Source organism: Perca fluviatilis, chromosome 6, assembly GCF_010015445.1.
Source record: "Perca fluviatilis chromosome 6, GENO_Pfluv_1.0, whole genome shotgun sequence".
Classification (NCBI taxonomy): Eukaryota; Metazoa; Chordata; class Actinopteri; order Perciformes; family Percidae; genus Perca; species Perca fluviatilis.
This window is the reverse complement of record NC_053117.1, coordinates 20,551,820-20,569,804: the sequence shown is the minus strand read 5'-3', so window position 1 is coordinate 20,569,804 and position 17,985 is coordinate 20,551,820. Positions and strand designations below refer to the sequence as shown.

The 17,985-nt window shown below is 39.6% G+C and overlaps 1 long non-coding RNA gene across 1 annotated transcript; it reads right to left on the bottom strand.

The window, feature by feature from the left end:
- Positions 1-5,359: 5,359 nt before the first annotated feature.
- Positions 5,360-11,465, bottom strand: LOC120560275. Its single transcript, XR_005639468.1, has 3 exons — positions 11,099-11,465; positions 6,090-6,214; positions 5,360-5,466 (listed from the first exon to the last, which is right to left on the bottom strand). It is a non-coding gene; the product is annotated as an uncharacterized LOC120560275 (long non-coding RNA).
- Positions 11,466-17,985: the final 6,520 nt, after the last annotated feature.

The window sequence follows — 17,985 nt, the reverse complement described above, 5'->3', positions numbered from 1 at the left end:
TTTTTTCAATTATTCAAGAAACACTGCTTCTGTGTTTGCCTCAGCAGACACGTACTAGTGTGAGTCCTGCCAAAATTGGCATCAGTTTGTTTGTCTTTCAAGTCTTTTCTATTTTTGATGCCTCATTTTCCTTGGTTTTGTGAACTGTTGTTGCTCTGCTGGAACTGATTACAACATGAGTACAAACATTCAAACTTATTCTAACCTATTAGGTGGTAAAAAATATTTTGAAATTGTACAACGATTTTTTTAAAAGAAACATTCCTCTAAGCTCTCAAAACAGATGCTGACAAAGTCAGCTGCTAGCTGGTGAACATAGAGCATTTAGAAGCTGAAGAGCCAGATATCTCCCTCAGGAGTCGGTGGAGAACAAAAACAGACCTAAAAGGAGAGTGGATGTTGGACCAGGTGAGCAGAAACATGACTCCAAATAAATGCTGATGTTGTTCCTTATCTGTTGGATGTGAAAATATAGGCAACAGTTTGCTTACATGTTTGCCACATCAACTTAAAGGGTGATAATATATCAGTCTTGTGTTTACAGGTTGTTTCCGCTGCCCTTTGAGTGTAGTGGCGTTGATACTGACAATTGTATATGCATACAAAGAAAAGATTCTATTTTTTGAAACACTGGGTTGCCAAGCATGACCAAAAATAAAAACGATCAGAACTGCAAAGAAATACAGGAATTAAATACAATGTAATATCACAAAATCTGCATGAAACAATTTCATGCTTTCAGTGTTTTATGAAATGTTACTCAATTTTATTTTTCTAAGATGAAAGCCAAAACTCAATCAGCATTCGTCTCGTCTCCATCACAAGAGCAGCCAAAAATCACTGGGTGGTGGCACATCAATTTTGGATACAGAGTGAATGAAATGAAAAACATTTCAAACAGAAACACCATCTGCCAAAAATCTGGGTTTAAAAAGTGCATTGTTGTGACACTGATGTAAATCATGTAGCAGCTCATGTCAGCACATCTGGCTTCATAATTACAGTCACAAAGGCAGTGTTTATTTACTGTTAATCCTGAAATCAACCTCACACATGATTGCACAAGCACATACACAGCTAAAACCCAAGTGCAGTTGGAAGAAAAATAATTCTGATTAGCGAAAGCAAAATTGAATAATCAGAGAAAGAAAAGAAAATCACATCTTCCACATTGCTTGGATTTGAAATAATGAAACCACCTTGACCTTCAATCTGTCTGGTGCCTTCAAAGCCCTTCACCTCTGTCCGTCAATCTCACATGGAGAGACGGAGGACTGGATTAACTTCATAGTTCCTTTCTAGTACATGTTGCTTTGTGTTTCCACAGAAACATTACCATGTGGCAATCTGCAGAAAATAACAGTAGTCTGTTTTTGACAGTTTCACAAAAAAAAAAAAAAAGTTTTCTCTGCAGAATGGTTGCCGTCTGTCTTCACAGTTAACACTGTTATCTACTTGGTCTCACTATTACAGGGGCTAAAAGAGCTGCTTTTTCTCTCCAGCTACAGATTCAGCTGACCCAACTTTGCAGATATTTATTTTCTATTATCCTTTAGCCTTGTGCACCTGCCCTAGCTGATTACTCCCACTGATATTCCTTTCCATAAAACTCTCTGATCTGAAATCAAACACTGTATCCACAATCTCACCGAGGCACCCGCGCTACGCTGACACGCGCTCACCTCTCCCCTGTTTATCATTAATTCATATGATTTGTTCTCCCACCTGTTTTCATCACTTCTATTATTCAAAAACTCTTCTGAGCATCCCTTAGCAAAAAGCATGGCTGTCGTTTGTTGTTTTGACTCGGAGCGTGAACTAAAACCAACCTGGTTTGTCACTAAAGAGTTCCATCTGTCACTTATCTAACTTGAAAGTCAAAAAACAGCTTTTTATTTGAATGGTGGATAAAAGTTGTTTTGAAAAGGAAATCCACATGCACTAAACTTCAAAAACATACATGCACACGCAGTCATGTTCCAAAAATGAGACGTCCGACTTGTCCCAGCCCTTGCTAACATGTTTGCATCTGTGACGAGTGCACAGCAAAATGGATGATACAGACGTTGGTTTGGTTTCTGTGGAGAATCTGGAAAAAGGTTTTCAGGATATTCAAAGCAAACGCGAATCAGGATATGCTAATCAGGGTACTGTTTGGTTATTCTTTGTCGCAAGACAGCGCTGGTACAATCCGTTTGACAAGACACCTTGATAATGAAATTTAGATGAACACAGAAGACTGCAAATGAAATCAGACCTCTATTCTTTAACTACGGTCTCCTGATGTGGAAACACAGATGGAGAGAGGCAGGAGTGACGTCAACAAACAGAAAAACAGACCACTGCTCACGATGCGCAGCATTCGGCTAGAATGAGTGAATATAGTATAGTATAGTATATAGTATATATAGAGTAAATATAGTTAGTTACTATTAAAACACATAATAGTAACATGACCTGAAAAACATGACCGGTTTTATGAAATCACTTTTTACATGCTGGTCAAGAGAGTTCTGAAATGGTTGGTGTTGGTTGGTTGGTTGGTTGATTAGATAAAAATAAACCAACAACAATTTTGAATCCATGTTCGCAGCTTCTCTACGGTGGCCCTGAAGTGCAAATCACGACGGCAAATAGGAAAACAACGGCAAATATGAAAACACTTCAACAAATCATAAAGCACAACGGCAAATATGAAAACACCAACAAATCATAAAGCACAACGGCAAATATGAAAACACTTCAACAAATCATAAAGCACAACGGCAAATATGAAAACACATCAACAAATCATAAAGCACAACGGCAAATAGGAAAACACAACGGCAAATATGAAAACACTTCAACAAATCACAAAACACAATGACATTAACTTCTACCGGAAAAGGTAGGGCCTATCTAGGAGTGGATGGACCCTCCTGATTGGACAGACGGACTGTTCGTCTTTCGCGCTCCCAAATCACCCAATCCTATGCGCGCGGCTTTGCTGGCTCGTTAAAAAAACAATGGCGGACCTAAACGGGACATCCATGGTTGGAGCGGCATCGCTGATGGCCCAAGTATCATTTAAATGTAAGTATATTCAGTGTTTGCAGTACATGTGTTATCACAGTTAATGTGTTACACCAATGTTAAGCCAAACGCTTTAATTCTGGTACAAATTGCTGTTATAATTAGGTAGATACACCCCGAGCTAACTTTAAGCTAACTGAACCTATCAACTAGCTAGCTAACATTTAGGCTGTTAGCTAGCTGGGTTGCTGTCTTTAAGCCATTTGTGTTTGTAAAGTTTAATGTCCGGTGGCATTTTCATCTGTTTTTATAAGCCATTACTGTATATGCGTAACGTTAGCAGAGATTTAGAAATCGGTGCGTTTATCAGTTGTAGCTGCAGGATGGCTAGTGTTATTCGGGGCACAGGGAAAGTAAAAATAAAAAGGCATTTTGTACCAGTAAAAAGGCTCAAAATATCACCAAACTTCAACGGTAGCATAATGAGGGTTCCTACATGTTAACAGAAGCATTTGTAATGGTGTTTTTCCATTACATGGTACCTACTCGACTCACCTCGACTCTACTCGCCTCAACGCGCTGTGCGTCCGTTTTCCATTGCAGATTTTAGTACCGCCTCAGCGTGGCTGGTCGTCATAGCAACTGCCGTGGGCGTGGCTTAGTAGCTTGCTTTTCCCATTGACATATCCCCGACTCATTTCCTGGTTCTCCGTCTCCGTAAACAACATGATATCAAAGAGATAGTTAACGTTTACTGCTCCAGATTTCCCACAGTGGTCAGAAAGAACAGGGGAGACACTTTGTTTCTCTCACATATATATATGACTCTAGAGTCGCTACTCGCTGCTGAGATAATCGCCGTCACTCTCTCACTTCTCCCTCGCTCACTAGCTCCCCACACACACACACATAAGGCGACTCGACACACACACACATCACACATGCACACACTAGCGCACAAGTATAAACATCAGGCCACTTGTATGCTACGGAGAAAGCTCTGCGTGGAGCCTCCGGCAGCAAAAAACACCGCTGGCTAAACTATTTAAAAATGCTGTCTGTCGCTAGCAATGCAGTGATCAGTGACGATTCTTTCCGACCAGTCAGCAGCCTGCAGGTTTTCACGTCACCGTTTGCTCGCCTCAGCTCGCTTGGAACCTCGACTGAGGGGTACTAAAAAAGTATCTGTTAGCAGGTACCAGGTACTTTTTTCGTAATGGAAAACCAAAAAGGCGAAGTAGAGTCGAGGCGAATCGAGCAGGTACCATGTAATGGAAAAGCGTCATAAGTGTAGACAGTTTATTGAACGAAGAGTTGCGGGAGCTCCGTGAAAGGGCTAAGATAGACGAGTAGTCAATGCCGCAACACAGTCTTCGTGTTTGGGGAACTGGTGGCGCACTCCGCGGACATTGTGAAGCTATGGCCACCGGACAGGAGATTCTGTGTTGCATGGAGTGGGACCTGTGTGCGTGCCGCAACACCCAAGAGTGTTTTGTACAGTCTGAAGATTTCCCCTCTGATAAACATGGCTGTACTTACCTACTAGCTACTACTGCGTAGTCCTTTCATGGAGCTCCCGCAGCTCTTCGTTCAATAAACTGTACACTTACAAATGCTTCTGTTAACATGTAGGGACCCTTATTATGCTACCGTTTAAGTTTAACTATATTTGAGCCTTTTTAAATGGTACAAAATAGCAATTTGTTTTACTTTCCCGTGCCCCGAATACTACAAGCGTTGTAGCTAATCAGCGGTCCGCGCTAGCTTCTTTCAAGCTACAAACACATTCGATTAGCATGAAAACATATCCCACAGAACGACAGAGTGGGTACACATGTTAGTAACCCCTAGGTTCATTTTGCGCCGGAGTTTACCTTAAACTTCACTAGCAACGTTAAATGCTAAGCTAAAATGTATGTGTAGTTTCCCATGTAATAAGTATAACGTTCCATTATAGCATTCATAACGGTAAATCTTTTTCTTGTTTGCTGTCTTTTAACAGGGGACTAAGGAACAAATGGAGGCTGCCCTAGCATCACCAGAAGGGAGAGATGAGGAGAGGGAAAGCAAAAGACAAGCAGGGAGACCAAGGCCAAAGAGAGATGTTGAATAGATTTGCTATATTAGAAATTGGCATTCTAAAAATAAATGCATTAAATGTACTGGTTTGTCTGTGTCATTAAGTTTTTGGGTGTGTGTATATAATATAAACTGTTTTTCAATGTCTATTTTTCCATCAAATTATGACCTGGACACAGGAAACTTCTAACTGAATAATTATATTCAGATGCTAACTTTTAAAAACTCGTTAGGTATACAAGCTCTAAAAAAAGACATTAACGAAACGTATCTTTATTATAACCTTTATTCAAACATGACTTTATGCTGTATAAAAGTATGTTCAACATGAAGCGGTGATCAGACTCAGCTGGCGATGACGGCGTTGCTTCAAGACTGCAGACAGAAGGAGAAAGCTTTAGGTTAGCTAGTCCAGTAGTTATCCAACCTGTCCTGGTAAGATTAGAATTGTGTATATTTAAGCATACTGTAACATGAAGGTACTTCATGTAACTGTAGTGGTGTAGTTTCTTCATGGTTTTAACTGACAACTGTTGACCATTTAACACACTTACACCTACCTTTACTGTGTTAGTGGGTGTTTATCAATGGTGTTATGACTTTTCATATGTTGGTTGTAGCTTGTGTGTTTACAGTACTATTTAACCTCTCTCACTTGCAGTTTACTGCATATCATACTGCCTGTGGTAGCTCATTAGCTGGTAGCGTTTACCTTGTAGTTGCTGATCATATTTTGCACTGCATTTGTCTGAAAGCTAGAAGCTACTGGACAATGTTGCATACATGCAATAAACTACAAGCTAATGCAAAGGGTTAGCTACTGTAAACTTAATGTAATTAAGATTAATTAATGCAATTATCCTTACCGGTAAGTGTTATGACTACTACAAACATTAACTCCCACAAGTTTTTAATTTATTGACAAATAAATAAGGATAAATAAGAGAAAACGGCTATTGCTTACATTAAAGCCTATCAGTGTCGGTAACGTTACCTACCTTTGCACGTTGCGGGCAAAGTTCCTCTCAGAATATTCTCCAGCAAGCAGACTGACGCTTTCCCTCTCTTCCTCATGTCTCCCTTCTGGTGATGCTAGGGCAGCCTCCGTTTGTTTCTTAGTCCCCTGTTAAAAGACAGCAAACAAGAAAAAGATATTTACCGTTATGAATGCTATAATGGAACGTTATACTTGTTACATGGGAAACTATACATACATTTTAGCTTTCATTTAACGTTGCTAGTGAAGTTTAAGGAAAATTCCGGCGCAAAACGAACCTAGGGGTTACTAACAGATGTGTACCCACTGTCGTTCTGTGGGATATGTTTTCATGCTAATCGAATGTGTTCGTAGCTTGAAAGAAGCTAGCGCGAACCGCTGATTAGCTTACAACGCTAGTTTTCGGGGCACAGGGAAAGTAAAAACAAATCGCTATTTTGTACCATTAAAAAGGCTCAAATATAGTTAAACTTAAACGGTAGCATAATAAGGGTCCCTACATGTTAACAGAAGCATTTGTAAGTGTACAGTTTATTGAACGAAGAGCTGCGGGAGCTCCATGAAAGGGCTACGAGAGAGAGAGAGAGCTACCAGTAGTAGCTAGTAGGTAACAGGTCCCACTCCATGCAACACAGACACTCCTGTCCGGTGGCCATAGCTTCACAATGTCCACAGGTACGCCACCAGTTCCCCAAAGTACGAGGCTGTGTTGTGGCATTGACTACTCTCGCTCTATCTTAGCCCTTTCACGGAGCTCCCGCAGCTCTTCGTTCAATAAACTGTCTGTACACTTACAAAGTTCTCAATACTTCTGTTAACATGTAGGAACCCTCATTATGCTACCGTTGAAGTTTGGTGATATTTTGAGCCTTTTTACTGGTACAAAATGCCTTTTTATTTTTACTTTCCCTGTGCCCCGAATAACACTAGCCATCCTGCAGCTACAACTGATAAACACACCGATTTCTAAATCTCTGCTAACGTTACGCATATACAGTAACGGCTTATAAAAATAGATGAAAATGCCACCGGACATTAAACTTTACAAACACAAATGGCTTAAAGACAGCAACCCAGCTAGCTAACAGCCTAAATGTTAGCTAGTTGATAGGTTCAGTTAGCTTAACGTTAGCTCGGGGTGTATCTACCTAATTATAACAGCAATTTGTACCAGCATTACAGCGTTAAGCTTTACATTGATGTAACACATTAACTGTGATAACACATGTACTGCAAACACTAAATATACTTACATTTAAATGATACTTGGGCCATCAGCGATGCCGCTCCAACCATGGATGTCCCGCTTAGGTCCGCCATTGTTTTTTTTAACGAGCCAGCAAAGCCGCGCGCATAGGATTGGGTGATTTGGGAGCGCGAAAGACGGACAGTCCGTCTGTCCAATCAGGAGGGTCCATCCACTCCTAGATAGGCCCTACCTTTTCCGGTAGAAGTTAATGTCATTGTGTTTTGTGATTTGTTGAAGTGTTTTCATATTTGCTGTTGTGTTTTCCTATTTGCCATTGTGCTTTATGATTTGTTGAAGTGTTTTCATATTTGCCGTTTTGTTTTCCTATTTGCCATTTTGTTTTCCTATTTTCCGTTGTGTTTTGTGATTTGTTGAAGTGTTTTCCTATTTTCCGTTGTGTTTTATGATTTGTTGAAGTGTTTTCATATTTGCCGTTTTGTTTTCCTATTTGCCGTTGTGTTTTCATATTTGCCGTCGTGTTTTCCTATTTGTTTTCATGTTTTCGTATTTGCTGTCGTGATTTGCACTTCAGGGCCACCGTACTTCTGAAATGTGAGGACTTACTGCTTTCCCCTGTTTCATATATATCTTTGAAAATGAATATGTTTGGGTTTTGGACTATTGGGACAGACAAAACAAGGCATTTGAAAGATGTCACCTGGGAAATTGTGCCAAGCATTTTTCACTAACACAATTAATCAAATAATCCAAAAAAAGAAAAAGAAATCATGAGATTTCTGAAAATCATGGTTCCAGCCCTAAAAGTTAGAATTAGAGTATTATGTGAGAACCTAATAAAAAGATTCACCATAGTTTCTGGACTACAAAGAAAACAAAACAAAACATGATGAGAGGTTAACCTCCACTATCTGAAAGTTTGACTTGCAACAATTCTGAGAATAATCGCTTTTCAAGCAAAAACATTCTTTTTCCAGCTTTTGTGTTTGGGACGGTTGGTCGAACAAAACAAGCAAATTGAAGATGTCGTCTCGGGCTGTGGGACACTAATGGGTAGGCTATGTTTCCCTATTTTCTGACATATTATAGACCAGACAATTAATCAAGAAAATAATTGCCACTGCATTTACTGAAGATGCATCTTAGAAGGCAAAGCATAATGCCCTGAAAAATATTCAACAGGTCCTGAACAAAGTCTACTATACACTTAAATGCACTGATGAAAAGTAATGCCAGAGGTGTTTAAAGAACTGGAATACTTGTGACAGTAGACAAAAAGAAAAAGCAGTTTACTTAACCTATCATATATTCTACAAAACAATATGAAAATGGCCATTATATTATGGAGATGGGTACTAATCTATAGGCATCAACAACTTTTAATATATTACATTTTACAGTAATGTCCCGAGTCCTGACTCATAACGATGAGAGAGAGCAGCAGTTTTCATAATCATGTAGATTTGTTTGCATGTTGTTATGCTGCGATCTCAACCTTAAAGCTTCAAACAGAACAGCTCTCCAATGATTCACTAATCTGCATGATTTGCCATAATACAACTCTCCTGCTATCTGTTTGAGAATGAGCCCTGATAATGACACCGAGATGAACGCAGCAAAATGTGGAAATGAAATCAGACATCTATTCTTGAACTACAATGGCCTGATAGGGAAAGACAGGGGAGCAGGAGGTGAAGGGAAGCAGGGGGCGAGGAAGAGAGTGCACAGGTAAATTAGATTGAAAGGAAGAAAGAAGGCCAGGCAGCAGAATGTGGAAGAAAAAGAAATAAATCAAAAGTGTGAAAAAGAAATGATATACTGTGGTAAAATGGAAAAAAGAGAGAGAAGCAAGGGGAGGCAGTTTTGGGAGGGAGGGCGGTAAGGGAGCTCTGAAGAGGAAATCAGCTGCTTTCTAATGGGCGCTGATTACATCTCCTCCTAAATGTCAAGTATATTTCCATTTAAAGTGCCTTGCTGCTTAAAAAGGCATGAAGAGAGGCACGACCACACACACACACACACACACACACACACACACACACACACACACACGAAGAGAAACAACCCAATCCTACGCACAGTTGATTCAATATCTGAATGCAGGCAGTGACTGTGTGCGTTTGTGTACATGTGTAATTTCTTCAAACTTCCCTCTTTGTACGTTCATGAATTATACCCAAGTGACACAGTAGCCGGAGTACACCTTAGTATCATCAATAAAATCCACAGACGCACGCACACACACTTCTTTATCCTTCCTTTCGACCCGCCCTCAAATCTGCTCTGAACCAATGAGGCGTGTCCTCCCACCGGGGTTCGGTAATGGCTGCCAATCAGGATCACCGTAGCTGTGCCCAACAGCAAAGACCAGTAAGATAGATGAGTGGCCCGAGGCTCCCGCTGCACTGGAGCGAACAGAGCTTAGGGATTGATTCAATATGTCACAATAACATACACATGCTCCAGCACTCCCACAGACACACTTGGAAAAGGCCTGGAACAGAAGAACAGTCTCGCAGTGTGTGCAGAAGTGCAAAAAACAGAGACAGACATTCGTTCTTATCTTCTCTCTCAAATATGCACAACATAGGAAACTCAATATAGGCATGCATGAATTATAAATAGTGAATATAATGGCTTGTGGGGCCAGCTGTTTGATTTAGAGGGGTCAGTAAAAATTACCTCAAATTACCTGGAGAGGTTCAGAAGCCAAGTCAGAAACAGAAATAAAGTATGTAGGACAAGGAGTCATTTTACCAACTAAGTTAAGAAATTCAGATTTATAATGCCATTTCACTGAGATGTAATATGGCACACCACATAACGTTCAATTCCCAACAGACAACAGATTTACACTCAATGTGAAATAGATAAGATAGAAACACCTAGTAATGCAGAGCAACTCAACACTACTGCATACTATAAACGTAAATAATACAGTAAAATTAATACCTATCTGACAGTGTCAGTGTCAACTGAACATTATTTTTTTTGTAAAGCAATAATTTCTGGCTAAGCTGATGTATTGGATTGCATTTGCATTCTTTGGGGAGAATATACACTACCGGTCAAAAGTTTGGGGTCACTTAGAAATCTCCATTCCACTCCATTATAGACAGAATACCAGCTGAGATCAGTTGCATTGTTTTTTTTAACCAGGGCAGCTGTTTTCAGATTACATTATGTGCTTACAATAATTGCAAAAGGGTTCTCCAATATTTTCTAAGTTAGCCTTTTAACCCTTGTGTTGTCTTCCCGTCAACCTTGAAAAAAAACAACAACAAAAACTCACTTTTTTCTAAGTGATCCCAAACTTTTGACTGGTAATGTATATTCTCCCCAAAGAAAGTGCATATCATATATTCATAGCTTACAAATGTTTCTTGTGCATTGTACTACAAAGCTCATACCTACTGGTATGAATTCGTACTGCATGCCCAAAGGACTGAAGGCTAAACACATATCTAAAAAGTTGATCAATGCATGTAGCTACAGTACGAAAGCCTTGTAAGGCCTATATTCTGTAATATTAAATATAACCATAGATAACAGCTTAAAACACAATCATGAAGAAATTCTCACAAGCAACAAGCAGACCTGCACAAGGTTTTTCACAAATTCACAAATCACACAGTCAACAGGTTGACTGCATAACCAATTCACGCAACATTTGCTCAGCAGCTCATCAGCATGTACAATATCGAATAGCCACACAGAGACATTTAACTAACCATCAGCAAAGAAACCAGCAAACAAAGACCAGACAGACATACAGATAAAGTTATAGGGTGTATCTGACTCACGTTATTTGATGTCAAAGTCCATTCTCATTTTCCCCATGGAGAGTGGTCCATTTGAAGACGAAATGATCAAAGTCCATTAGCCATTATCCCACTGCACTTGTTGTTTGTTTGCTTGCTGACAGAAGCCCTCATGTCCTCTCTTTATGGCTGCTAGCTTACTACTCTTGCAAAAACATTAGCTGTTATCATTAGCAACACTGAAGCTAACTCCCGCTTGTTTCATTCAAATGTTAACTTTCTCTTGTATTTTTGTAACACCAAAGTATAACGTTAACTGGCTTCAAAATAACTCAAGTAGGCTAGCTTAGCTAGCCTAGCTAAGTGTTTCTTTTCCGCAGTCCATACGCAATTGTGAAGCTGTGTGACACCGACCGCATCCAACTGTTTGATATTTAGCTAGGTAGCCTAGCTATATGTTTTAATCAAAGAAGGCCAGCTTCACCTGTTGTCTGTTGGGTTAAAGCTAACATGGAGCAGTCCTCACAGGCTACAACCCATAGAGGCACTGTTTCCCTCATTTGAGGAAACGATGTAATCTGGGGATGAAATTCGTTTTATTAAATTACAGTGATAGATACTGTTGCCCTAAATTTCGAAACGGCGAAGTGTGTTTGTTGAATATTGTAAGAGCTTTCTTTGACTACGCATCAAATGTCCGACAAAATATAATATTAATCTTGAGATATAAAGTTGAATAGAATAGCCTATCTCTCATGATAAATGTAGCCTATAACACTTACCCTCTCAAATGTTTGCTGATGGAGCATAAGGATGTAGCAAAAAAAAGCTGTGCCAATGAATCAGTGCACCTAGAGTTACAACACATTGTGATACTGTTTTGATAATAATTAAAATAATAACCTCAGTAGAGACATGGCTTATTATTGTGGTGTCACAAGTAAGCAAACTTGACAAGTTGTTGTCTGTTGACATAGCCTACTGCAAAAGGGAAAAGTTCTCACCTTGAAATTGTCCGATGGTAGTGTGCGAGAAATCCACCTGAATTGTCTCAAATGAAAGATTACTGAATGGAATGGCACTCCCGGGACCATCACCTGAAAAAAGATTGCTTTTATTACAGCCTTTATTATGAAGTCTAATGTCTAATACTCATTGGTTGGATTTTCAGGACGAGTTGTAAAAGTGTGAGCAGGTAAAATAAATGAATTAACCACCCTCCCTGAGTCCCTAAGCAATCCAGTCAAGCTACACGGTCGGTGGCCATCTGGGGTCAGAAGATGTTGTTCAGGCTGAGCAGCTGTACTGAAGTGTGTCGAACTGTGTGAATAATAACCAAAAAAAGCTTTTCCTTGATAAACTAGAGGGAAAAATACACACAAGAGGTATTGGTAATATGAACTGACTGACTAACTGTAAACCCCTATTGCCATCTATGTTTGCTTATCAGTGTCAACGATGAATGTCTCAGCACTGTAACCTTTTGAAATTACTACCCTGCAGTTTTAAGGTCAGCAGACAAAATGTACTGGACAAGAGTTAAAAACTCCCAAATGAGGGATACAGTTTGTCTCAAAACAAGGGTTTTTAATAATTTATCAGTAACTTGCAGCTATAGTGGAAAGTGAAGAGAGAGGGGGAGAGGTGGTGGGAAGAGTAGCCTATGTGTGAAAGCAAGAGCGAATGTTTTTTGTGGTAAAATTATTCAGAGATAATGTGTGTGTGTGTGTGTGTGTGTGTGTGTGTGTGTGTGTGTGTGTGTGTGTGTGTGTGTGTGTGTGTGTGTGTGTGTGTGTGTGTGTGTGTGTGTGTGTGTGTGTGAGAGGGAAGGAGAAGAACAAGTAGGCAGTGCAGCCAAGTGTATAAAGCAAATTAATTTTTTAAGTTGAGATTTTTGGCCAGCTAGTGTTTGGCAGTGTGTGAAATATGTTTTAATTAATCAAAAGATTGCTCCATGTACCTGCAACAACACTTTGAGAAACTATAACAAATTGTTCTCTTGCACACAGCAGATGATGGTACCGAATGACAGAAAACACAAAAGGCCTAAATCAAACCAGGACATAAACAGTTACATAGAAGAGTGATAGAAAAAAAGTCAGCATTACTTTCCATGTAATATACAACATCCCTGCATGTATTTTAAAACCTTCACTCTCAAGAATTGGAGTAATTGTTTGGCAAATCTCATTAGTGCAGAAGCCTTAAACAGCTGCATTACAAGCTCACAAACAAGAAATACCCACAATACCCTTGTGCACTACATTAAGGAAAGAAGTATCCATAGCAGCTCCACACCTAAAGGTGGATAGATGCAAAAAGGATTTCAGCAGTGACTGCCACTGATTATAACCCTGTCTCATTCTTCTCACTGTAGTATCTAAATGAAGCCGCACTGTCTCTTCTGCCCTTGTCAGCACTTGTTAACCTCCACATTGATTCTTCTGCTCTACTGTACATCTCCTTTAATTAAAGACACCGGCTAATCTGGCTTTCACCGAGCTGTGTTTGCGAGCGTGAAGCTGTCATCTCAAGATGATTGTGGCTAAATATAGCACTTTACATTTACATGTATTGACAAAATAAATTATAAAGGTCAGCAGAGGATTGATGAAACTAGTTTGACCTCTGGTGAGTTGCATCTCTACTTTCACATACACGTTGCAGAGAAATATTGAAGTTTACAATGACTTATTCACAGTGGAACAAAAGTACCAAACCCCCCATAAATATCCTGGTTCCATCTCAATCTTTGACATGGTTTGTGCACACGTGAGCAACCGCCTCATGCTCCTAAGTTAAGCGTGTAAAGCATTTTTTAAAAGTCTTCTGAAATCAGTAGAAATGTGGATTGATATGGACAAAATGTCATCTTCACAGTTATACATTATAGTGTTTTTAATTTTGATGCTAGGTTACAAGTTACTGGAACAAAACTCAACCCTAACCAGAATAAAAACAGTAAATGTGAGATATTTTTAACAAAAGTAAAAGTATAACATCAGAAACTGAACATACTAAAAATCTATAAAGACTAGAGCTGCAAAGATTACTTTATCATTATGTCAACTTTAAAATTAATTGCCAACTATTTTGATAATCAATTAGTCGGTTTGAGTAATTCTTTAAGACAAAAGTAAAAATTCTTTGATTGCAGCTTCTTAAATGTGAATATTTTCTAGTTTCTTCTCTCCTCTGTGACAGTAAAATGAATATCTTTGAGTTGTGGACAAAAGAAGACATTTGAGGACGTCATCTTGGGCTTTTGGGGAAACACAGATCCAGATTTTTCACCATTTCCTGACATTTTATAGACCAAACAACTAATCGATTAATCAAGGAAATAATGAACAGAGTAATCGACTACGAAAATAATGGTTAGTTGCAGCCCTAATAAAGACCATTTTGATGTACTACTGTCAGTTAAAAAGCATTGGACAATTTAAAATAAATGCCATCTCTTTACTGGGAATAAAATCACCAAGGGGAAATACAGAAGATATTGTAACACAAAGAATCAAACAGACCATCACAATATGTGATGTGATGGATTTACACAGTAATCTGTGTAGTTGTGTGTCTTTTTTTAACCGTTGAAATGTTGACATTCCAAAACTGTGGTTATTATGGAAGATGAATATAAATGTCATGCTTGGTTTGGCCAACAAAAATCATATCATTTGCTAACAACATATTTGGACAATATATGCCCAAACAATTATCTCCCAGAAGCAGTTATTTCCTGGTGTATCTGCAGCTTTAGCAGCTGCTAGTTGTTTGCATGTGTTCCATGTATTACAAGTCCCACTGTAACCGATAAAAACACTGATCAACTTACCCCTGTTTTACAATTATCAAGAGATCTCTCAGGGACAGCTTCAAGGTTTGGCAGAGCTAATTAGATTTAATAATGGCTCAACGGCAGAGACAGAGTGCTTTAGCAAATGAGGTATAAAAATGCCTTTTAGATGCATGGGCACAAAGACAATGAAAATAGCCATCATGAGGGGACAATGTAAGGACAGGATACAATATGTCTTCCTCCTACACAAGACATCTGTAAGTGACGGCACTTGGTGCTGCATGAGAGATGAGAACAGACCAGAAAAAAGAGCGCATTCGAGCATCGATCACTTTTATGCCCCTGGTCTGTTTGCATATTTTGGACCTATAAACAACATGAATGATGTGCCGTGTAATGCACCATAATCGAGATTTATTCAATCTCATGTGGAGGGGGATGGAGGAGGAGATGTTCACAATCCCAGAATCAGGAGGGGCTGTTGTGGCTGTGTGTGTGCGTACTTGTGTGTGTGCGATGTGATTTATTTGATTTAATTAGATCGCTGATGTAAAACAGCTCGTGGAAGAAAAAAAAAAGGTAAAGACGAGTGCCGAGGGAGGCATAAATAACACCAGGCTCTTTCCCCTTCTTTCCTCCTCTGCCTCCTCTGCCCATATATAATCTCTAATTTTTTTCTCTATCTTACACTTGCCTTTTTCCTTCACCCGCTTTTTTTTCTTTGCTTTCTTCTTTCTCCATTTTGCTCTATATTTTACCCTACGCTCTCTACCCTTCCCTTTGCCTCTACCCCCCTCCATCTCCCTCTGCTCCGCTCCCAGCTGAATAATGATAGGGGGTAAACACCTCATTAGGCTAAAAGGCCCACAGGAACAACCAGAGACATGGTGCTCTGTCGAACCTGTTACTCTGGACACTCACACAGCAGGACAAGGAGGCATCTGACACAGGAAGTAAGGAATGGTGGGGGGGGACTCATTCAATTAGAAAGGTTATTTCCAATCAGATATGACCAACAACAAGATCTGTGTGCACGGTGTCATCTGTGCTCTTCTGATGCTTAAACACTTCTTGTTACTTTCTTTCTTGTCTGGGAACACACATTTACACACAGCCATGAATAGCTGATTTATGGTGAGTGATCATCAGGGAAGAGGAGCATAAATCTACACTCTCCAGTGGTAACGGCCAGTAAAAGTGGTTTATCTGACACTTTGAACCGCCTGCATCACCTTGTAACAGCCATCTCTGCCTCTCTGATAACAGAGGCACAAGTCCAATAGGACAAATAGGATCAAAAAGAATGTTACAACAAGGCAAATGTTTTTATTAATTTCAAAGCAATACTTTGACATTTCTTGCTGTGACTTAGATGAGAGGATTGATACCACTCTCATGTCTGTGTGGTACTTAAATATGAATCTACAGTACAGCCGGCAGCAAGTTAGCTTAGCATAAAGACTAGAAATGCAGACTGATCTCATAAAGTGGCGTATGTATGACACGCCAATTCGTTTACCATTTTGGCGTGTTATCAAGACGCATAATCGCTTTTTTGTTTTTCAACGCGTTCGGCCGCCATTGACCTACATTACGTGTGAATTTTTGAAAACCCAACCTTTTTTTTTTTACAAGCGTGTGACGTTGTTCTCGCGATAGTACGGCCCGTTCTCGCGATACCACGCAACGTGGCGACGTGGTGTGTATGTTTACATCCGCTGTATACAGCGTAGACATACACATGGATAGCTCAAAATGCGTACAGATAACACACCATTTGGGTTTAGGAAAGTGGCGTGGATGTTTACGCAAAGTCATGATGCCGTGTTGCAAAATGGGTAAAACGCTAGGCTGGCTCTGTCTGAAAGGAACACCACCGCTCAAGCTTGATAAATAACACCTTATATCTTTCTTTTTTTTTAATCTGTAAACTTAAGCATAAAACAGACAAGCTGTGGTTTTACATTGGATATGTGCTGGAATATTTATTGGCCGGCAACAGTCGTCGCTGTGAGGTTGCCAGGCAATCAGCTCACCCCAGTTGGCTGCTGGCTGAAGCTTCATATGAGACATGAGATATGAGGTATATTGTATCAATCTTCTCTTATAGCTATCGGTGAGAAAGGAAATAAGCATTGTTATAAACCCAAAGTTGCATGGCGTCACGGTCGGAAAACAGCTGTTGGCCTCGGTACCCTCTGGCAGTTGACAGCGAACAGCTTCCTCAGGACCTGCTCCAGCGTCGTCTCTCTTTGGGCATGGACAGCCCCAGCATTTCCTCGTTGCGTATTTCCCAAAAAGCCAAACTGTTCAGGCATAGTTTCCTCTCTCCTCTTACAGGTGTGTCAGTAAATCACCAAATAATCCCTCTAGCTCTTGAACCTAAGTCCATGTTTATATTTATGAGCAGAATGCACTTTCACATGCCGTTGCTGATTTCTGTTTCTGTATGTTGCGCAGCATGTGAGTGTGTATGTGTGTGTGTTTGTGTGAAACTAAAGGTGAGACTAATTTGATTAATGAGCAACAAAACTGCAACATAAGTTATGAGTCTTCTATATGACTTTCACACCTGTTTTTCTGGTCGTCAGCACAAATATACATAATGAATGGCTTCATGATTTATGCACGCTAAGCAATAATGTATAGCTATGAAGCTTTTTCTAATTCTAATAGCATTTTGTTTTCTAATTGTCTCATGCACTGGTCAATTGTCATTACATAAAACATGATTTCTGACAATCTTGGCATTTAAGTTGTAGTTATTAAGTAGTTAAGCGCAGACTGTATGTGATCCTGTGCTACTTAACCAGCCTTCAAGTCATTAGCCAACACGGGCAGCACAGTAAAATCTATCATTCCCATCATTTTTAATTTTTATCTTATTTATGTCAGATTGGATCTTTTGATTGCTGATCTAAGAAAACAAAGCGCCTTTCGGACAAGACTTTTTTTTTTTTGAGTAAAATTATTTCGAAAAGACCTAAGGCAATATTCATACTAATAGCTTTTTAATTGTTATTGATTAACAAAGTGGTTTATGCAGAAGGAACTGACCCACAAAAACAGCTGAATCAGTGTGTCAAGCGTGCCATTGCTGCGAGCAAAGAATGAGGGAACCATCAGC